At 46.1% G+C, this 19,143-nt stretch overlaps 1 protein-coding gene across 4 annotated transcripts in view; it reads right to left on the reverse strand.

Moving 5' to 3' along the window:
* Positions 1 to 18,841, reverse strand: part of cacna1ia (calcium voltage-gated channel subunit alpha1 Ia) — a 159,999-nt gene extending 141,158 nt beyond the window's left edge. For all 4 annotated transcript variants that reach the window (XM_037089683.1, XM_037089682.1, XM_037089681.1 and 1 more), the window contains exon 1: positions 17,621 to 18,841. The gene's annotated coding sequence lies outside the window, so the exon portion shown is untranslated. The remainder of the gene's footprint in view (positions 1 to 17,620) is intronic.
* Between the last annotated feature and the right edge of the window lie 302 nt (positions 18,842 to 19,143).

Here is a 19,143-nt window from a genome sequence, read left to right on the forward strand (position 1 = left end):
CTGTCCACCAAGCTGCCAGCGAGGGGCGCGTGATCCGCTCGGCTGACTGATCGCCGTAGGTGTCGGACCATTCAGAGAGTCCCCCGTGCGCACGGGCACACACTGGGAAGGGATTTATGTACAAACATGTCAAAGGAATTCTCAAAATGCACACACGTAATCCAGCGTGACTGCGTCAAATCGTCCACAAAGAGCGGAGATGAAATACCCTTTGAAGTTTCCCCACATTAGGCCCCTATATGTGACGCATTGAAACATCATGGTGGCGGCAACACATGCACAGACAGGCTGACGTGATGTGATGATACTACAAATGTGTGCGCAGCTCAGTAAATGGCTTTAATGGCGCGTCACTAGTGCGTGACATCACCTCAGCTGGTCCTGATTGTGAGTCAAAAGTGAAAAAAACGTGTCGTCGGCAAGCGTCTATGTAACTCATTGGATTGTTCATGAAAGTCTTCCCTCGTGTTTTTAACCACTAGAAGAAGAGTTTTTCGCCTTGGCTGTAATGCGTCTCAGATTATAATGGGTGAAGAAGATGCGCAGGCACATAGCGTACACACACACACACAATCACAAACAGCATTGCCGAGCCCCACAATGATGAGCCGACGACGCAATTATCAAAGGAATGATTCACCTGCTGATCTTCAAAGGTCTCCCCTCATTTCAATACGTGTCTCATTTCTCTCTCTCCCAACTCTCTGCATCTCAGCCTCTCGCTCCCTCTGTCATTTCTGACGTCTCTCTCTCTCTTTCTCTGTCTCACAATCTGTGCCATCTTTTCTCCTTCCCCCTCCTTTTGTCTTTGGCCTCGCCGCTCTCAGTGAGATAGCTTTTCTGCACCTTGGTAGTTTTTGTTTTTTTTTTTTTTTGGCTTTTCAATAAGCAGCAGACTCATGACATTAATAATGTTCCCGGCGTTTGCTCATTAAAACGAGAGGTTGGCACTGATGCCTTCCTCCGTCTTAGTAGTTAAAGTTAGAGCCGCCGTGTGCTGCATCTTCCCCGCTGCAGCGCCGTGTTATTTTCTTCTCCTCACTTTACCTTTAGGTCTGCCGCTGATGCAGCATCATCCTTAAAAAAAAAAAAAAAAATATATATATATATATATATATATATATATATATATATAGAAAGTTCTTCTTGAGACAGATGTTTTGCTTTCTTTCCAGTGGATTTTTTCTGAACAGTTTGAATGCCAGCATGTCAAATACTGATTGAACTCACTCGCTCAATTCATTATTCTCTCATTATGGACAGTTTAAAAACAAATGATCGAAAAAAGTCCAGACAGCAGCAGAGATGTCTCCCTTCTTAAAATTCCTTATCAAAGACTGTTGCCTACATTTCCCACAATGCAACTTAGCCACCAAGTGAGAGAGAGAGAGAGAGTGCCACTACATGCCGCTTCCTCTGGAGCCACAAAAGGTTTTGATATGTATTATTTTTTTTTTTTTTCACATGTGTAGTTGCTAAAGAAAAAAAACAACTTTGGCTGGTTGATGACTGACAAGAGGCCTGGTTGTAAGCCGGGCTATCATTGGATGGGTCGATGGAGGGGGGACGTACATACATACTGTATACAACCGCCTGAATGCACAACATCGCTTTTTGCTCTTGCAGCAGTGCTACAAAGTTCAGGTGAGACTCCGACATAAATCACCGCCTACAGCGAAACTTGGAACCAACAGTGAACTTCAGCTTTGCACTCTCAACCTCTGTGTGTGTGTGTGTGTCAGGATCTTCACTCCTCCTCTTCTCTCTTGTCTTTTTCCTCTCCTTCAGAAGCCCACCCCCCCTTTCTCTTCTTCCTGCCCCCTCCCCCCCCCCCCCCCCCCCACTGCAGTTCCCCCAAACAAGCAGCGCAGCTTAAAAGGCAGCGCGAGAGATAACTTGCCATTCACAAAACACCCTGTTTTTCTGTGAAGCTAACGGGGCTAAAAATACTAATGTTCCTCTGCTCCATCTCATTACTCCGAAGGTCTGCCGATGCAATCACACACACACACACACACACACACACACACACACACACACACACACACACACACACGGCTTAAAGAAGATGTCGACTGAATTAGGAACAGGACTTAATTTATTTCTCTTTTTCTTTTTGTTCTTAAGGATTGTGTCCGTTGGCATTCAGTTACATTTTTGTAGACGAAGCCAGAAGCCCGATGTGACGTCGCATCGCTCCAGAGAATGACCTTTGTCTTTTCAGGAGTATGGCCTATGTCGAAACACATTAAACCTTCTTCATCAGCATATACGCCCACACGCACAGACGAGTATTTCTCTATATGTCAGCTGAGCCCGAGCGTCGCAGGGTGAGCTCAGGATAACGTGACATCACTTACAGTACGTCTTCCCGGGCCGGTGAATGAGTCATGTTCGATTGGGCGTCTCAACCGTGAGACCACTTGTGTGTTTGTTGTGTGTGAGGGAAAAAATCCAGGCGTGGTTGATGCCTGAAACTTTTTGGAAACACCGGGTTGTTAAGAAACATCTGATGAGCGTCAGCCATCTTTGTCTGTTGTTGAATCATGCCACAGTGTGTGTGCGTGTCTGGCTATTTATGTGCGAGCGGACATTCGCATTCCCACCCTGCATGTTACATTTCGTCGTCCGGCCAGTTTTGTTTCAAACAAATTTAATGAATATTAATGTCATCTTTGTTGTCGTTATCTTAATCTGTTTGGTGGCTGCCCACCCTGGAGTCCTGTTTTTTGGGGGATAGGAGCGATCGCATTACCTAAAATATATTTTTTTAAGGTGCAGGCAATGTAATGTTAAAACAATTCCCCAGTTTAAAATCTTTTTTATTTTTTCTCCACAACCATCAGGTGACCCCAAGAAACAAAGGAATCGCGTCACCATATTGTGCTTTGGTGGCAGACTGTGGTGACAGCTGTATTGAAGTCTGTAGGAGAAAACCTGACTAAAACTCAACATGTCTGCTTCACATGACTTCTGATGAAGAAATGCCCCCGGGAAATGAAAGAAAACACTCCAGAGGGAAGGTTGATCAACACCTTGTTTGTCCCTTGATTTTGTCTGGTAGAGGCTCCTGTTGGCAGTGCAATTGCAGGCAAATCAGCAATATTTGGTCTGACTGGACACCATAATATGAACTCTGTTTTTGGGTGAAAACAATCTGTGGTTAACCTGCTCTCAGAAGTGTGATCATTCATTTTCTGGAGGTGCTTCTTCATCAGAAGTCATATGACTTTGACATGCTGCGTTTCAAGTGTGTTTGCTCCCATTGACGTCAATACGGTGGTCATCCGAGTCCGGCACCAATGCAAGCTTCAGTGATGCAGTGACCCTTCCTTCTTGTATATATAGGTTCCTCGGCTGACCCCTGGATCTTAACTTGTGACCTGCTGGTTGAGAACCATTGAGCACAAAGACAATAACAAGATGTAATTGATGTAATTTATTACAAAGGAAAAAAAAAATTGGCTCATATGCGACATCAACCATGACGTCAAAATGTAATTTTCTTTTTAGCATCATTGGAGATTTATTCATTGATCACTATTAGTAGCCGTTGGTGACATTATGATGCACCGTGAGCTCAATTTTTGACGATTCAAATATCTTGTTTTACAGTTTGAGGACGACGATGCAGTGACACAGTGACAGTCATAGTTCCTGTGAGCACAAAGCATCGAAACTAAAATGTTCACTGGGCCTACATTTTGGTGAAAGTTACAAGAAGAAGAAGAAGAAGGGGAGAAGGGGAAGAAGGAGAAGAGCAAGAAGTTCAGATGGCTCATGTCCGAACACAAAAGGGACCGTTGGGTAAACAGCAGATTTTGAGAAAAGCTCTGGGGGACAGACGGGCACACGTACGCTGCACTCTCGATCTCAGTGTGTCACCCCGAAGCACATTCACATTTAAACATTTCATGGTGTGTTTGTATGTCTTCAAACGACCACGTATAGCCTCCCATCACTGGGTGCAACACTACATGTTTGAGTGTGTGTGTATGTGTGTGTGTGCAGCAGTGAGAGTGCCCCAGGATGCTAGCTGCCTCTCCAGGGACGAGAAGTGTCGTCAAAAATAGAGAGCTTTCATGGTCTAGTTCACTGCTTGTGTCGGCATCCACAACAGATTAAACCGTCTGCCTTAATTGCTTGCTCCAGTTCTTAATGATAAGAATAATTTTGAAAAATTACAAGAGGCCGTCGCCAATTATTGGGCCACTCCATAGAATGTGTGGCTCATAGTGAGCGACTTGTCTCTCATTGCACCGTCCCAGTAGACCAGTCTATCCATCCATCCATCTACACTCTGTATTTTTCTAGGTGGTCTTTTGTCAGTGTGTGTGTGTGTGTGTGTGTTTGCATGACAGATGGTCTCTGGTCATAGTCCCAGTGGAGTATACACTCTACAGATGCTGCCGCCGCTGAGCAAGGTGTCGGCAGCAGTTTGCTTTTGTCTCTCTGTCTTTCTCTCATTTACTGAAGCCGTCACAGTGTTATGTAATGATCACTGTCCCCCGGTGACCTTAAAGGGCCGCTCCGCCAAAGTTGCGAAAGAAAACCCACGTGTATTTTCACACTTGCAGCATCTTGCCATGATGATACTACGAACGGTCAAGAGGTGCCTCCAAAAATGACGCTAGAGGTGTACCTACAGAATCTCAGTACGAAGCTGCTGCACTTCTGGATTTTACTGCCATTGATTAACACTAACTGTCGTACAGCCTGGGCGCTGCTGGACACACTTTTTGTTGCTTTCTCAGTCTGCTGTATGTGACCAGCTGCTTCATCTTTACAGTACATTCATGTGAGTGGCGATCGATTTTCTTGTCAAGAAAGCGCCATTCCCAAAATGTCAAACTCTTCCTATATGGCCTGAGTGGAATTTGCTTCGAGTCAACGGCATCAGAAGGCCACTGAAGTCTAACGAAAGGGAACGGCATTTTAATGAGCTCGGTGAACGTGAATTAGTCCACTGTTGCCATGACACCTACGTCAGCCTCTATCACGCTCCATCCATCGAACATTTGATCGACTACTGTAAACTCGCCAAAATGCCTCTGTGGATCCAGTTGCACCAGAGCTTTTAACCCTGAAGAAAGCCCAGGGCTGAGATGTCAGTGTCAATCAGTGTCACGCTTCGCTGAGAACAGCATGTGGATTTTGATGTTCTCGTCTTCCTTGTTCCCTACGCGTCTGCCCACGTACCACGGGGGGGTGCGCTCGCATGCAGACATTTTTAGACGCGCTCACCTCCACTTAATATGCAGCTTAACTCCGCCATGCAGCAAGAAATGCACCCCCACTGTACCCTCGCCTTCCGTTATACTGCGCCACCTCGCGTTGGCAGGACACACTTAATAGAATTTATAAAACAAAGAAGGGATTGATTGGTAAATGAGGTGTGTGAAGGGGGCCAGCGTAGAAATTAATTATTAGAGCGGCACAGTCCCCGCTTGTGATCAACAATCGTGGACCTGTGGAGCCTTCAGAGTGTGTGTGTGTGTGTTTCCAATTAAATGCAGTGAAATTGAGAGACTTGGCCTGTAGGAATCTAATTACCAGAATCCTTGGGGGGAGAGAGGACAGAGTGCCTTCAATGTGTCAGCACATCTTGCATGGAGTGTGTGTGTGTGTGTGTGTGTGAGAAGGAGATGATTTATGTTTACGTATCTATGCAGGTGTGAGTGTGTTTGAGCTCATTAAAATATGTCTGCATCAGTGCCTGTGAATGTATTATTGTCGCTGTGTAATCATGTGAGTAAAAATGCTCCAGTATTTTATATTTTTGAGCCATTAATCTACTTTTTCCTTCACTACACCTGGCTCTTTACAGGGATGATGTGATGACCCAGAACAAGAGGCAGCTTGACCACATCTTGCCACATTTCCATACCAAAATACTTGTTACAGCCACCTAGCTACAGGGCAGAGAGCTGGGTGCAGAGCTAGACCTTCTGGAGGAATAAACACCCCGCGTCACATTGAATTCTGCTCTGATTCGGAGTTGTTGCGTGACGGGAGGAGAGCTCAGATTCACTCCTTCATTCATACTGTAATGTTGACTGTCGACCGGAGCTGGGGAGGGGGGGGGGGGATTTTTACTTCGAGAAGAGAGGGAAAAGGAAGAGAGACAACCAGAGTCTTACAATGGCGCGACTTAGACACAAATGTTCATGGACAAGAACGTTTTCTTCTCACATTTGCATATTTCCCTTCCTCTTTCAGTCCCTGAAGGTGATGCAACATTATATTATCAAAATGTACCCTATTCTTCTGTAATGGTTAATGGCCCCAGGACTGGAAAATTAGCAGCACCGACTGTTTATCTTCATGTGCTCCACTCCTAACAGCAGCAAAAATAATAATAGCATAATCCTCACGCTCTTCGGCATCTAATTCAGATGCAAAAGGTGCGTTCGACCACCTTACCATCTGTTTGAGACTTGCCAGAAATCCTGAATTTAACTTGCACACGGAAGTTAAAATATCAACATTGACTTTTACATGGAGCAACAATCTCAATGCCAACCACCGTCGTATGTGCATGATGTTGACCTTTCCCACGTGTTGCCTGTCTCGCTCTGATCGTCTAATTTTGCGACAGATGGGATTACAGTGGAGTTAGTGAAAAGCTCCCAGGGGCGTGACAAAACACTGGTACTGCCGCATGCAACGTGCTCGTCAGCGCCTGCCTGTGCATCTGCATATTTCATGAAAGGCCCGTGCTTATTCTTTGGACAGACGCGTGTGTTTGTTGTTCGGTGGCTTTTTTTTAAATTTATTTCTATTTTTTTATGAGTGGCCAGGGGTGATGAATCAGTGTGACAGGGAGGTGCTCAAAGGGAACCGCGGCATCATCACCATCAACAACCACAACAGCTCCATGTGTCTGTCGGCCCACGCTCTCACATTTAGAATACGCAGCTAGTGTTGGAGTGAAAGCGGATCGGGCAGGTGGAGGGCGAGAAAGAGAGTGGCAGGGGGAGAGAGGAGAGTCAGAGCGAAGCAAACGGACAACGTGACGTCGCGTCGTGACGCTGGGAAGACGAGCAATTTGCAGCACGAAGAACATTTAGGCTGTTTCAGACTGGCATGGGTCAGACTTCACTGAATGCTAAGCTGAAGTAAACACACATGCATTGTGATGTAGCAGTTCTTATTCCCCCCATGTGCATGCAGACTGTGTGGAAGGCAGTGGATATGGCATCCTCTGTGACTCTGTCGGTCCTGAAAGCATCCCGATGACTCAACTACGGCACAAAATGGGCCGAGCACATGCAAAACTACTTTAATCCTTTCAGATACCACTGTATTTCCCACTTATTTAACAATGTGTGCCCAAAACTAAAAATACAAGAAATCCATTACCTTCCAATGATTTCGCCTTTTCTTTTTTTGTGCTTACGTAGGCTTGAATCAACCACTGACCCAATCTTCAACAGGAAGTTGCACAGAACTAAGAATAATTAGTCCGTTTGCTGAAAACGGGATGGAACGTGTCTTCTTCCATTTCTCTGTTACACAAGCCCGCTTTTCGACGATGAAATCAAATTCCCTGCAACACTTTGTCCCATCTGACCTATCCTGTTTCACTCCCAAATACAACACGATACTCTCGAAAATGCTGCGTCATCTGGACAGGATTCTGGAATAGGATGAAGGGTCCAGGTGATCAGAAACTTTAGTACTTGTAAAAAGGGCACAGAGGGTATTTCGTAGACAACGACACCATTCAGAACTCTGCAGGAGTCGACAGAGGATGTTAAATTGGAAATAAAATATGGAAGGGAGTTTACCGGCGGAGGTATCTTTTTACCTTTATCTGTGAAAGTTGGCTTTGTGTAATGTCAGGCATAATGAGACAGATATCCTCTTTCTGGATGGTGACAGACTTCCTGAAGCCAATTATTCCCACTCACAAATCATCAAATCAACTGCTCCTTCTCTCTCTCACACACACACACAGAAGTTGAAAATTCAGTGTGCCTTAAGTCTGCACCGTCAGTTATCCAATGCATCGTCACGTCTTTTTTTTTTTCTATGGCCCCAAAACGTCAGCGCGCGCACACACGCATGCTCGCGAAGCTTTCCGGGGCTTCTCCTTTTTTTTCCCGAAACTCCATCAGCGTCCTCCAGCTGATGTTGGATGTCATGTACTGTGACCGCAGCAATTACTCATATTCCATAACTCCGACTTCATTGACTTCATTATGATCCTCGACTAATGTATTGTAACATGCCAGTGTCACTTAGCGAGAGGGTACCGGGATTCAAATGTCACGGGAGGGGGGTGACGCTGTTTTCCCGGCAAACTGACTGCGCGTGCAACTTTGACAAGCCGTTCATCAGCTAGCGCCCGTGCCGTGATTGGTTGCTGGGGGCAATCGTCTCGATGCGCGTGGAGTGACGAAAGGGGAAAATGAGAACGGGCACTAGGAAATAAAGCAAATACGCAAAACAAGCACCGGGAGGATATTTAGATTGATAGATTGAGAGGCACGACTCCAAAACACTAAAAATCAGTCGCTGCTATTGAACTGTTTTATGTCTGTGCGCCTGTGTTGCTTTGACAATTTGTGGCGGCTGCACGCACGCGCACGCACGCACACACACACAGAGTCCACAATCAATCAAATTGATCAACAAATAGACAGAGTGAGGGCTGACATTTACAGCCCCGCAGCTCTCAGTGCTGGTATTTACGTGTGTGTGTGTGTGTCCTCTGCCACGATGATGCAGAGAGTGGACACAGCGTGGAGGGTTTCACGGGAAAAGCAGAGAAAATGTCCACACGAGACATAAAACATGGCCGACGCTTCCTCGTGCTGTGTTCCTCACAGGCCTCTGCCGTCAGCGAAAGCATATTTAGCTCCCTCAGTCTGGTTTAATGTGAGACGAGTAATGTCGTGCTGCCAAATCTTTTTCTGCTTCTGGGCCGTACCCATCCAAAGATGTGAACAAAGACGATGAGATGGCTGTGATTAGATTTTGCTTCGTAATGACGGTAACGATAATTACAGCGACGACAACGGCATCACTGCTGCCGGTGGCTTTGACGACTGCAGCGGCTGACGCGGTGAACAAAAAAAGAAGGGAGTCTGCGGCGGCGACGACAGTGTCCAACGCGATCACGCTGCTGTTTTTGAAATCACGACAGGCAAAAAAAGAGGTGACCTCAAAAGCGATGACGCGAAGGAAGAGAGAAAGACATGGCTGAGACCTCTCCCACTATGAGACTGTCGGAGCAGAAGTGGGGGGGGGGGCGTCGTGGAGTCAGAGACTATGACGGGCTTCGAGCCAAAATAAAGTTTGCTTTGTGCTAACCTCCACTTAGATGTCTTACTTATCTACACACACGGAGACACAACCCCCTTAATTTACAAGCAACTGACAGCGAACAGAGAGAACGGAGGAAGTGTGTACAATCAGAAGGAATTCTTTCAGGGACTGTACCATATGTCATTATTTTTCATTCAAAGCTTCTATCGAGGTTTCCAAAGGACACACTTAGTGTCTGTTGTACAACATCATCACCATTTAATATATAATCTCAGACAAAATCCTCAAATTGATCAAAGTGAGTCATCAGACTAAAGGGTAACGCCACCAACTTTACAGATTAAAGTGTGTTTACAAGTCTTACTAAGGACTACTGCATAATGTGGGAAAAAAGTAGTATAAAGCTTTCCGTTGCTCCGGAGGAAGATGCATGTTGCATTGTGGGTAATGTAGGCAGCCATTTGTTGCTGACAGGTTTGACTTGGAGTGGCGAGTTCCACTGGAAGTCCAGAGTGATCAGGTTCCCAGCTGCCTGGAATGAAGCATTATTTTAAATCACTATTTGTACTGTAGGTGGAAAAAATGTGATTGCTGGCACAGAGAAGGCTGCAGATGTGTCCTCTGAAAGGTTAGCCTCGGTACATCTGTTCCACTTTAGCCTGCACGTTGGGTAAAGGAACAAGAGATAGACGCCGATGGAGCAGAGAGCTGTTTTCCAGAGATAATAAGTATCATCCGGTCAAATGTCTCCCTGACTCCCCTCAAATGTCTCCCTGGGTCTCTTAACAGCTTACTCAAAAGCTGCTCTGGTTTTAACACTCTCTACAAAACACTTCGGCGGGAGACCTGGTGGCTGTTTTCCTGTCTCCCCCTAGGTTGACTTCGCTGCTTTAATTGTTTCGAGGCGCCATGGCGAGCAGAAAGCGGCTCTGTGCTGCGGCACGATTAACCCCCCGCCCCGCCCTGCTTTTGTTGTTCCTCGTCTCAGCTTTGATCGAAGATCGACCGATGGAAACGAGACGCTGCTTGTTAGTTGGATGTCAAAATACGAGTTGCAGCACGTGAGGAAAATCTGTGATGTTACGCGAAGGTGTGCATCTAGTTGCGGAGAGAAAATCCCAATGTGCAGCTTATCTCACAGCATCTCGTGGAACGTCGAGGATGGCGACCTCCTTTTGTCATCCGCGGAGTCACCTGCTGCCGTGGAACCATTACAGCAATTTGCAATAATTCCGGCTGTCAGTCATCTTGCAGGTATGAATTTCTTTTCAAGCGACAGGTGAGTCTTTTCGAACAGTCTTTACTAATTCGAGAAGGGGGAAAAAAAAAAAAAGATTGTCATAACAGTTTCCCATGAGAATTTAAAAAGCTGCATTATTCTACTACATTACCCCAGACATCCCTCACAAGTGCTAAATGATCCATTAATCATGCCGCCAACCATGCAGAACGTCGTAGGACAATAACGCTAAGGAAGTGCCACTCCGAGTCCAAAAGGTCACAAATCCTGGTGGCGGGAGGTGAAGGTAGGTGGCGGGGGAGAGTGTGTGTGTGGGTGGGGGGGGGTTGTCCACATCACTGAGCCGCGAGCAGAGTGAGGTTGAACGGTGGGATGTGGTGTCCGTCAAAATGACTTAGTGACGGTACAGCGGGCCTGAGACGGCCTTCCGTACTGGTGTCGGCCCTGACAGGTGACAAAACAGCTGAGGAAGAGGCACGCCAAGGGACCGTGTGTGTGTGTGTGTGTGTGTGAGTGTGTGTGAGAGAGAGAGAGAGAGAGAGAGAGAGAGAGAGAAATACAGAAATATCAGGTGATAGAGTGTTCCAGACAAAAGGGGTGTAATGTTTGGGCTGACTGACCCGCCAGCGATGTAACGCTCTAACAACGTTGTTTGTATTACGCCGTGTTGTGGTCAAAATTTGCAGTGCCCGCCCAAACCGGCTAACTTTCAAACTAAGTGGGCTAAGCAGTAGTTAGCGTTGTCGTGTTCACTAGACAAAGCCTGCAGCCCAGATCTCCATGAGTGAACGATGCTCTGTGCCCATCGCTCCAAGAATGAGGATCAGCGTCCCGGTTTAAACGACAGGACGCGCCGGATGTCGTGCCCATAATTCAATCAACGTATCTCGGAGGCTACGAATATAAATGGAAAGGTTCCTTTGGCTCCGCTGCTTGCATCTAATCACACAAAGAGCTCGTCTCCATGTCAGCGTAATGAATTTATAACATGTAGCCTTTCATGTGTTCGTGGATAAGCAGGACGTTGCTCCCTTTCCGCAGCGATGACGACCTGTGGGGAGGGGTTTCAGCTTGTGTGTGAGTCTGCTCATCTCCAAGGAATAAATAGGCCTACACTACGTACAAAAAAGCTTGTGGCATGCACAATAATAGAACAGAAGCCAAGACGATCACAGCTACTGGTTAACTACTGTATGTGCTAGCTGTTTCCTCTGTTTCCAGTCTTTATGCTAAGCTAACCACTGCCACAACAGTGGCTCTGGAACAGGCTGCTGCCTTTTTTTTTCTCAAGGGATCTGGATTTTTGGTCAAATTAAATGTCAATGTTTAGAATATTAATGAGGTAAAAACACAAACTCCAAGGTATCATTATTTTATCATTCAGGTTCTTGTTCTTTCCATCACTGAATAAACAAGCTGTTCTCGGAGGAAGATGAGGTCCCCTGAACACTGTTTGAAGCTAGAAAGGTGGCAGGGTCCGCCACATATAAACAAAGTAAAACAGTGTGACCGTTGATGCTTTGTGTTTATATGATCCAAATGACAGACTAAAGTGAATCAACACAATGACATCGCTTTCATAGATTTAATATTTGCTTATCTGCCTGCACGCTAGTTTAAGACATCAAGAATACATCTATAAAAAAAAAGAAAAGAAAAAACTTTAACCTTCACTTCCTGATCCTGCAAAACATTTTTATTTACTGAGCTAACCGCAGCTTAACCAGCAACAATCACCTGTCAGAAGGATTCAGAGGACGGCACAATAATCCCCGACATGACAAACACGCCATTTTAAATACATACACACCCAGTTACGGTAAATCCACACCCTCACATGCTGCGCTGCATACAGTCGTCTATAATTGGGATGTTGTGTGAAGGGCCGACTGCTGCTTGTCAACGGAGATTAGCCGCAGACGTGTGTGTGTGTGTGGGGGGGGTTTGCTGCACCTGAGCACACTGAACAGTGACACCTGGATTAAACGTGATACTGTAGGGACACACAAACGGAGGCCTGCCTATATGTAAACATGTCATACATGAACGCAGTTGCACACATACATATTCTGTTTTCTTCTAATTCCAGGTGTCAACATCACAAGAAACATGGACACGGATATACTTTTTTTTTTTTTTTTTTTTTTTTTTAAATCTTACAACTCTTCTGCCTGCTGATCGTCCCTGATATGAGGCCAACGTAGAAAAAAAAACACAAGCACGCTGTGTTATTCTAAATTATTTAGACATTTCCAGCTGAGCAACAATGGGCTAAAAAGAAAAAGGCCTTTTAAGATTATTTAAGAACGTTTCTGTCACGAGGACAGCAACTCACTTCTTCAGACATGACACCAACAGCCGCCATCTGTCGAGCTCCGAAAGCTCAAGTAAGGCAATTATGGAGCGTATGGTTAATATGTATTGTTCGTTTCAGGCGTATTGGACGAATAAATAAAATAAACCGCCGCCAGGAGGAACCTTGAAGTCCTGAGGAAGCCAGCGCTGCTGCTGTCAAAGAGAAAGGGCAGAGCTGCTGCTGTTTTATAAGAGCAGGCCCATTAGGCCTGAGTGCGAGCATCGTGACTGGCTGAGCGCACATGAGCAACTTTGTGTCGGGCAAATATGCAAAGAAGAGGGATCGAATGTACTAAAAGGAACTTTTAACCCGTTATGTATCCGCCTCGTGTAATACTGATATAAAACTATTAGTGAGAAGACCGTTTCTAAAGAAAACAGATGTGTTGAAAAAAAAAAATTCAAATAGTTTTCAACAATGGCAGTTAGTTGTCTTTTCCGCCCCTCACCCACGCTGCATGTATCAACATCTGTGAAACACGAGGCAGCGGCGCTCATCCTGCCTCCGTCCACAGGGACCGCCAGTATCAACAGAGAGCCGAGGTTCACTTGTAGCCGCTTTAAGATGCGCTTATTTTTTTTTTTTTTTTTTTTTTTTTTTTGCAGCTTCAGCAAGTCCCGGTTTCAAGGGGGATCTCTTAATGCGGTCTTCCTACGGCAGAGTTCCACATCTGTATTTCCCGAGGGTGTTGCTATGTGCTGTGTCGTGGCACGGGGGACAGTCGCCCTGAGAGATACAAGACACGCAGATACACGCTGACTGAGTGAGTGAACGGGAGGAATGATTCCTACAAACCTCACTGTACATTTGGGATCCTGAATATTCTAATCCTGATTCCAAGCGAATCTTGTAGCAAAACTTTTGGGGAAAATAAAGAAAAGAAAGGAGATTTATACTGAGGCGCAGGGTTTGGGATGAATGAGCAGGTACTCCAGAGCAAAGTTTTAAACCCCTCTTTGTTTTCTGAGATGTTTGTGCCGCTTTATCGCCCTCTCTGCATCCAGCCGTCGCACACACACACCGTACACACCTTTGGTCACACAATCACATTCAGCGATGAAAAACAATAGCCGGGACCGCGGGTAGGTGTGCGTGAGTCAACAGCCTGTGGAATTTGACAGTGACTCACATTACCAAAAAGAAAAAGAGAAACACACACACACACACACAGATAGAGGAGATAGAGAGGTGGCTCTGAAGTCAAGACCACCTGATTTATTGCTACTCGCACTTCAAGTAGGCGGACAAAAGAAAAAGCCTCCTGATGATGTTTTCAAACTATTGGAGGCTAAACTCTTGACCGAGCTCTCCATGATGTCGGACAGTCAGTCTGTCGCTTTTTTTCTCCAGGCGTGCTTCCTCTGCTTCTTCTCCTTCCTGCGTCTTACTCTCGCTGCTGGCGTTTGTCCCTCCACCCGTCACATTTCCTCCCTCTTTGTTCTCCAGTCGCAGAGTATCGACAGCCACAGCTACCGGACCTCCTCTCTCTCTCTCTCTCTCTCTCTTCCTCCCTCGCCTCCTCTGGCCTTCGGGAGGCTCTCAGGGCGCAGTATGTGGCTGCCCTCGCCTCACGGTTGTCAGGCGCGAACCGATCGTTTCACCTAACTGAATAACGCTCCCGTCCCGCTCGCTTGTCCCCTCTCCTCGGTGCTCCCTCGAGCCCTCTGCCATTTTCCCATCTCTCCCCTGCTCGACCCCTGAGATCCTCTCACCTCCTGCACCTTCTCATCCTCACCTCTCCGCTTCTGCTTCGCTCCATGTCCTCCTCTCTCATTGTTCCCCCCCCTTCATCGTCTTCTCATCTTTTCCTCCGAGTCTCTCTCTCCCCTGCTTGTCGTTCATTTTCCACACACACACTCTCTTTCTCTCCATTTGGGCCACCCCCTGGTACTTTTAGGTCATTGTGAACTTCTGCTGCAAAAGAACTATAAATGCCCTCTCTCTGCCCCCTGTGGTGAGCGACAATACCAGAATCTCTCGCAGGCCAAAACCTGGTGTCTGTTCGTGTGTGTGTGTGTGTGTTCCACGTGTGTGTCTGGGCATGTGCGCTGAAAGCAGAAAGCGCATGTGTATATGTGCATCTGCGATTAAACTGCAAATGCACATTGCTCCAGGTGTATAAGAGACATGTCGCCATTCTGCAGTGCTCGTCCTTCTGCTGTTCATTCTACGTTGCTCCCTGCTGTGTTTGCTCTGTGTTTTATTATTTTCTTCACAGCATTTGTTACCCTTCATGTCCGGAATGTAAACGCAAAATGGATGCTTGTTTCCATCCACAATCCTCATTTGATTATTAGGGATCGGGTCATTGAGATAACAACAAGTAGGCGACGGAATTAAAAGTGGGCCAATTGAATCTAAAACGTTAAAAGAAGAAAACCACAATGGAAATACAACATTTATATTTCTATGTTGGAGTCACAAACGAGAAGGCGGGCAAGCCGGTGAACACAGTTTGACACTCTGTGTTTCAACATTTGTAAGAGTGACACCACTGGATATCTTAAAGACGGGATCTGTTTTTTGTGGCAACCAAAACAGGTATTTCAAGCCAAAAGGTGAAAACTGAACGTAAAGTTGCAACACTAAGAAACGTAAAGTTTCAATGTATCCTCAGTTTGCACAAACCTACAGTGCCAAAATGCATCCCGTGATTGGGTTGGATATTTTTAGGCTATTTCACGACACACAGTACCTATCTCAATATTTTGAAATCTCCTCAAAAGCCCTCCATACCGTGGAGTGGAACCGTCTGTGATGCAGCCTTTAAAATCAGGAAATACACCAAGGTCTGTTCCCTGACGCAAAATAACAATATTCAAAATGTAATGCAATCACTTGGCCTCAAATCAGGATATAATACGGTATGATATCAACATATTGTTCATAAAGATACACCGTCACAGCCAAAGATCCGAACGGGCAGAGAAGACTCAAGGACAGAAGGTACTGAACGTCCTCTCCTGAGCCGCTCGGCGTGTATCGAGTGGCACTGACATCCTCAGGATCAGACATTTGATCATCACTGATCTTCTATACCAGCAGCATTATGTTTCTTACAGTTTGGTTTAAAACAATTTTATATACATATTGAGGTGGTGAGACGTTTTCAGAGTTCAGAGAAGCTAACGTGACTGGATCTCATCCAACTACCGACGCTTGACTTTCGGACAGAAATGTGCCGTTGACCCAGCGCCTCATTCACAACCGCATTAATCAACGTGAGACATTTGCTGAAGCCGGGCGGCTCGAACAACAGGGGCAAGAATGACGGACACCACTGCAGAAACAATAGGAGAGGAGAGGAGGGGGAGAGGTGGATATGAGTGATCAGCCTCTTTGACGCTTTGTTCAAAGGGGTCACTTATAGGGGTCACAGTTCATTTAAAAACAGCTGCCATTTTGCCTCCTATCGCGAAGCTGCAGGGGCATTTCACTTGCTCCAAGACCTCAGAGTGACCGGCGGCATTTGCTGCGTAGACAAAAAGGTTCTAGTACCTCTCCAGTTGGGAGCAATACAAGGAGCAATATGTGTGTGTGTGTGTGTGTGTGTGTGTGTGTGTGTGTGTGTGTGTGTGTGTGTGTTGGCGCAATCCAATCATATCACGCCGTTGACTTTAAGATGGCAGTTTAATGCGGAGCCACTTGCGCTGGGGTGCAGCGAGACATTACATTTCTAGAAAGAATGACGAGCTGGTGGAGAGAGAGCAGGAGTCAAAGTCCACCCTGCAGCCAGAAGACTCTGACTGGATGCTTAAAAAAAAAAAGAAAAGATGCTTTCAAAAAGCATTGTGCCTCGAGTTCCACGACAGCTTGTTTTTTCTTTTCTTTTTTTGGTGCAAGACACAGTAATGAGGTTTATGTGGCAGCAAATTTCTTCCATCAACAAGAAGATGAGGAGAGGAAGCGAGGGGGCGGGCTGCTCCAGTGAGATCACGGTCTGTCTGATGTGATGCTCACAGCCGCTCTCTCTTCCTTCGAAAGTATCGGCGAATAGACGAAACAGGAAGGTCGAGCATGTGTGTGTGTGTGTGTGTGTGAGTCAAGAGGGGGGTCCTCCTGGCATGATTATAGTCTCTTAATGCCGTCTTCTTGGCTGCAGCAGGTAATGTGAGAAGACCTGGTTGCAGGAGGGGCCCCTCAACAACTTTTGTGTGAATTCTCTTCACGGCCATGGACAGAAACAAACAAACAAACAAACAAACAAATGTTTTGCTGCCATTTCTGCTCCGACTCAAACCGGAACAGATCACGCTTTGTGCTGTCGAATCGCAATCCTCATTACACGGAGTCCATCTGATGGGCTCAACATCCTGCCCACTGTCCCTGGAATACAGACACGCAGCAACAAAAACACACACACACACACACACACACACACACACAAACGCACAACCAGTAGAGATGTTGGCTCAGATTTTTTTTTTGTTTCAGCTCTGAAAGAAAAAAATTCAACAACCCCTCTGTCATTTGAACATGTCACCCTCCTTGCAGACATCTGAAGGTAAAAAAAAAAAAAAAAAAACCGACAGATGAGTTGCTGGATCAGCGGGGCTACAGGTTTAACAAACAAGCAACACCTCTGCCTCATCTGTGCGCTCCCTCTCTCTCTCTCTCTCTCTCTCTCTCTCTCTCTCTCTCTCTCTCTCTCATCATTTTCTCAAGAAGCAGGAAAATATGCAAACACCACAGCACCGGGAGTCAATACAGCCACATGCGAAGACTCGAAGTGAGAAATAGGCCAAACTTACCTTGACTGACATTAAAAAAGGTGTGTCCAGGGTGTTATTTTGTTGCTGCTGTTACTGAACCAAACAGCCGAGGTTTCGCCCTCTTCTCTGAGACACCTGGCCGGCGAACACCATGGAGAATCAGTATCCACTGGCCATTTAGGGGATCGCTGCCCGCGGACGCATCTCAGCGACGAGAGTGAGGAGAAGAAAAAAAAAAAAAAGAAAAAAAACGAGAGCGTCGTGGAGATGCTGCGGTGCGAAGCCCCGCTTTCCCCCGCGCTGGGGGAAAAAAAAAAATAATAAAAAATTGGGCTGTGCGCTGCAGCCTTGGCGACTCTGCGTGGTGCGCACTGGTCTCCGGCGGACTCACATTTCCAGAAAGCCAAGAGAGAGAGAGGAAGAGAGAGAGGGAGAGAGGGGAAGAAAAAAAAAAGCTCAGATGTGATTCTCACCGTGTTCCTCCAGCCGCCAAGTTTTAATCAGAAGCTCCCAGATGAGGTTTGTGTTTGAGTTCCACTTGAAGATGTGTGCGCTAGAGGAATTTGGGAACACTTTTTTTTTTTTTTAACCGCGGTCACGTTGACTGAGCACACTGCAAAATAAATAGATAAATAAATAAAGGAAGAATCCTACGGAGCAGGAGAGGAAATATTTGTCCGACGCGGCATCTCCTCTCCTCTTTTTCTCCATTTCCCTCGTTTCAAAAAAAAAAAAAGGAAAAGAAAAGAAAAAAAAAAGAACGTGTCACATCTTCTCACACCTTCGATCTCCGACGCCACGGCTCTAACTTGTTTATTCCCCGACGGATGTATCCAAAAGGCGTGCCTTTGCTTTTCAACTGTTAATCACCTGCGGGATGGAAAGAAAAAAAATGTAGTCTTCTCCGACAGTAGAGGGGCTTCACTTCTTCTTCATCCCCAATCCTCCTCCTCTTCTTCCTCCTCCAACCGATGGAAAAAGGGGGGCGCCTCAGACCGAAGCCGAGCCGCTTCGTCCAGCCGAAATATCCCACACGGAGGTTCACCCGAGGATCGCGACCGGGGGGAGAAAAAAAAAAACAACAAAAAAACAAAGAAAATGAACGAAATAAGAAAAACAACAAACAATTTTTTTTTTTTTAAAAAAGAGAGAGAAATCTTTAAACGTCCTCCAGAAAAGGTGGATTTCCTCTAATTATTCCCATGTTCCTCCACGGGGGTTCATTAATTTATCTCCGGCGCGTCAAAACCTGGTGGTGTGGCTGGATTCTCAGCGAGGAAGAGTTCAGAGAGAGAGAGAGAGAGACACACACACAGACTCACACACACACACACAGAGAGAGAGAGAGAGAGAGAGGGAGAGAGAGAGAGAGAGAGAGAGAGAGATTTGGGGACATGGTCAATAGGCTCCTGCTTATTTAGGAAACGTTCACATTTGTTCAGTTCCGTCTCGTCTTGCAGCTGCACATCACTCCCCTAACTGCACTGAAACTAATTGAATTGAACTGAAATGAGTGTAACACTAACACACACATACGGGGAGGGGGGGGGCGATGGAAAGTG

This window comes from Acanthopagrus latus, chromosome 23 (genome assembly GCF_904848185.1).
Source record: "Acanthopagrus latus isolate v.2019 chromosome 23, fAcaLat1.1, whole genome shotgun sequence".
In the NCBI taxonomy this organism is placed as follows: domain Eukaryota; kingdom Metazoa; phylum Chordata; class Actinopteri; order Spariformes; family Sparidae; genus Acanthopagrus; species Acanthopagrus latus.